The sequence below is a fragment of the Eurytemora carolleeae genome, unplaced genomic scaffold (assembly GCF_000591075.1).
Source record: "Eurytemora carolleeae unplaced genomic scaffold, Eaff_2.0 scaffold353, whole genome shotgun sequence".
In the NCBI taxonomy this organism is placed as follows: Eukaryota; Metazoa; Arthropoda; class Copepoda; order Calanoida; family Temoridae; genus Eurytemora; species Eurytemora carolleeae.
In genome coordinates, this window is record NW_019396252.1 from 63,519 (window position 1) to 68,417 (window position 4,899).

The following is a 4,899-nucleotide window of genomic DNA, read 5'->3' on the forward strand; positions in this document are numbered from 1 at the left end:
AATTTTTTTATTATTTAAATTGTGTACGTTTTCGAGAAAAAAATTGAAAACATTGTAATTTTAACTTTTATGGGATTTTTTTTTATTCAAAAACTGCATCAAAACCATTTGCATTAGCTTTCTTTGTAAAATTAACAACATTGTGAATAAGACTGAAGGAGACTGTCAAATTTATACCAGATTACTAAACCGACTTGGTAACCTCGTTTCTACTTTCTTGGATTTAACGAGCATTTTAAGAAAAGTAAATTTATCCGTGTCCGAATTTAATGAATTTGATCCGCGTCTAAAATCCGCCAAAAACCGGTTTCAATAGAGCGCCGGCTTAAATCTTAAAACAATGAATACGATTTTAAGTAGAGCCAACCATATTTGAGCCGCGGCTTACATTTAAGCCGCGGCTCAAATTCTTTAAATTCGGTCTCAGGTTATTTATAAGTAATTCAAAATACTTTCTTCGTCTCAACTCTCAATAGCTCTTTAAAAAGGAGGAGTTTTGATTTAAAACAAAACTGAAACTTTAGTTTGACTTAACACATTTTTAACAATTTTTTTTAAAAACCGCAATCAGTCATAAATGGTCAATTTAACAACCGTCAACAACGCTCTTTAAACGTGGATTAAAGTTTCTTTTTCCATAAATAAATCAATTAAATATGTGTTTTTGGCATCTGTAACTTTCCAAATTAATTAAAGAGAAAATGAAATAGATTTCCCAGTTTTTAGTAGTTCGCCTTTCCCACTAAGAAATATTGCAACTATCCTTTTCCCCTAGAATTGTAACATGGAGACAGTTGTGCACATTTCATAGATAGATCAAGTAAAAATCAGAGATTCATTTTTTTTTTTTTAATTTTTTATTTTTATTTGTGATGGCTTCTCTGCAAAATGGCTGGTTGTTATATGATTAGATTTAAGGAAAAAATTTAATAATTGAAATTAAAACCCACCCTGCAGCAATTTTTGATCTTCATTATTTTTCTTTATTTTTTTTTATTAAGTGGCCGTGAAACCTTACCTAGAAAATCACTAAATATGTAAAGTTACTTTCTTTCAATTATTAGTAATAAATGGTGAATACCATATATCATAGCGGAATTCTTATCAATAATGTAAGAAAAATCATTATATAAAAAGTTTTGTTGTTTGGTTGGGAAACTAGCTTCTTAATATATAATATAATAATAATTCATTTATTGATACGAAATTTGAAAAAGGGATTTAATTTAGTCTATTAAAATAAAATCAACCTCAATGAAATACATTGGCATTCTTAAAAACTCCCGAAAATGTTTAAAAATATAAGAAACTGTTCTGTTTTTTGCCTTTATCCTTTGTCTACACTTTTTGCTCGCTGTCTACAGAGATAATGAAGTTTATTGTAAGAACCCAGCAATATGTTGGAACAAAAACTCGTAAACCAGGATAAAAAATAAAAAGCTATAAGAGTAAGGCATGATTCCGCAGTAAAGGTTTATGTTTCCTGGAAACCATCTTAATATACCAGGCTAGTAGAAAAATGTAAGTTTGGGTCTATATCTCAAACCTATTCTGCCTGTTTTGTGTATTGATCAATAACATGAAAGATATTGTCATTTTCTAGATTGAAAAATATTAAATTCTGCTAATTAATCTATTGCTTCTGAAGCACAATAAAAATAATCATTTTAAAAAAAGACAAAGGTGTTGAAGAGACTGTAAAGGAAAAATGAAAGGGGGTATAGGCTGAAAGGTAATCACTTTAGCTCTCGATTGCGACCCATGAAAGTTATATCTGATGTTCCTATCTCGAGAAACTGATATACAACTGTGTCAAATTTATACGAAAATTAATATATTTACAATTTTGTATAAAAGTAGTCAGTTTAAATAGATCAAATTCAGCAAATAAGCAACCAATCTGAAAACGATGATATTCCAGAGAAAGCTAATTGTAAAGTAGGCTTACTCCGATTATAATTTTATATTTTTTATTTATATTTTTAATAGATTTAATTCATTAAATTATTTATACGTCCGTATTACTTTACCAGAAATTCCACCAATGACAGTGCAGTAAAGTGGTCATGTGATACAGGCGGAGACACGTGACCAGTATACTACTCTGCCATTGGTGATAGTTCTGGTCACGTGATTTAAGTTTAAGATTTTCTAAATTTTACAAATATGAACTTTAGTATAATTTTAACACAGTTTATATCAATTTCTCGAGACAGGAACATCAGATAAAACTTTCATGGGTCGCGATCAAGAGCCAAAGTGATTAGCTTTCAGCCTATACCCCTCTTTCATTGTTCCTTTACAGTCCCTTCAACATCTATGTGCATCAAAATTAATACTTTTCTGAAAATACTTGCTCCAACTTTTGAATTTGATTCAAAAAGGGTATTTTTGATGTTCACTCTGTTTTACAATCAAACTGATTTTTCCCTTCCGTGTAATCCCTAAATTTACCCAACATCCTTATTCATAATAAGCGTGCATCCCTTTATAATATATACACGCGCATCTTCGAGCTACGCGCGTCTTCTAGTCATAAATTTAATATTCTCTATTATTTTATAATATGTGTATACAGCGAGGTGTATTTTACATAAACCATATTTTACATGAACCATATTTTACATGAACCATATTTTACATGAACCATATTTTACATGAACCATATTTTACATGAACCATATTTTACATGAACCATATTTTACATAATCATATTTTACATGAACCATATTTTACACGAATTATATTTTACATGAACCATATTATAAATGAACCATATTTCACATTCAGCTTATTTTACATAAACAATATTTTACACGAAACATATTTTACATGAATTATATTTTACATGATCCATATTTACATAAACCATATTTTACATAAAGCATATTTCACATAAACCATATTTTACATAAACCATATTTTACTTGAATTATATTTTACATGAACCATATTTTACATGAATTATATTTTGCATGAACCATATTTTAAATCAACTATATTTTGCATTGAGCTTATTTTAAATAAACCATATTTTACATGAACCATATTTTACATGATTTATATTTTACATAAATTATATTTTACATGAACCATATTTTACATGAGCCATATTTTACATTTAGCTTATTTTACATGAACCACATTTTACATGAATTATATTTTACATAAGCCATATTTTACATAAAGCATATTTTACATTAAGCATATTTTACATAAACCATATTTTACATAAAGCATATTTTACATAAACCATATTTTACATGAACCATATTTTACATGAATTATATTTTACATGAATCATATTCTACATGAACCATATTTTACATGATTTATATTTAAATGAACCATATTTTACATGAACCATATTTTACAAGATTTATATTTTACATAAACCATATTTTACATTAACCATATTTTACATGTTATTTTTGTCAATACAACTTTAATATTTTCGTTACTTTTTAACATTCGAAGCGTTTTTTTTGTAAAAATCAGATTATTGTGGATTGCAGGTATTAGTACACAATTTCCAAGGTTCGGATTAAAATATGTGAAAAATTGAGGGGTTGGATCAATTATAACCTAGCCTTGTTTAATGGATTTTATATCCGGGTTTTATTTTGTTTACTCTTTCGATAACAATCATTATCTACTATGCTGATCAACCAAAAAACAGTACAGTACAGTACAGTACAGTACAGTACAGTACAGTACAGTACAGTACAGTACAGTACAGTACAGTACAGAGTTTTTATACCAATCATATTTGCAACGTGCCTGCAGGAATGAAATCTTAAAATGGATTTTTGTCACATATTTTTCAGCACTTGAAGTAGTTAATCATTTGCGTTTTTTTTTGATAATTCTAAGTTCTACGTTGAATATTTTTAAAGTGGTTTTATCAATAGTTTGTAAAGCCTTTTATGATTTACAACTTAATAAAGAATATTCATTGTATTTCTACATTTATCCAAAAAGTTTTTTGTCTGACCCTAAGTTTTTTATTATAAAAAAAATATTTTTTTCTATAAAATCATTTCATACCAATTCGTTAACTATGTAATGATTTGTTATGTTTTGTAGTATTTAAAATATTTGATCAGTAATGATACCAGTTCACAAGGAAATATGATTTTTTATATTGGATTATTTTTAGTATTATTATTATTTATATTATTGGGTATTTGCCAAATTATCATTATTTTTATCAATAATAAAAATAATTCTAAAAAACTGAACAATTTATTGTGAAGAATGAATGCGAAATTTTGCCACAAACTCTAATTTTCTTAGCCAAACATCTGTGCATTGTGGAAGTAAACCTTAAATTTTTGAAACTATGAATTTTGTGAGGTCAAAATCTTAGATTGAAATATCACAGGTTGCGGAAAATCTTCCTTAACCCCCTGCGGTGACCAGAATTTATAAATAGCGAGAAGCAGTTCAACTTCCTTTACCCAGTTCTAATTTAATTTTGATTGTAAAATAAAAATAAAAAAATATCAAATCATCGAATTTTTAGGATTTTTTAAAAATGATTTTGCTATTAACAATCTGTTTGCATTTTCTACAAAATGTTCATAATTTAAAAAAGCTTCTGTTGAGATTTCAAGTGCTTAAAGTTTTTAAGCTTTCACGCTAAAATGAAAATTTTTGTCAAAATTCTCCTTTTAAACATAAACTAGAAGGCCATTGGTGATAGTTCTGGTCACGTGATATAAGTTTAAGATTTTCTAAATTTTACAAATATGAACTTTAGTATAATTTTTACACAGTTTATATCAATTTCTCGAGACAGGAACATCAGATAAAACTTTCATGGGTCGCGATCAAGAGCCAAAGTGATTAGCTTTCAGCCTATACCCCCCTTCATTTTTCCTTTACAGTCCCTTTAAA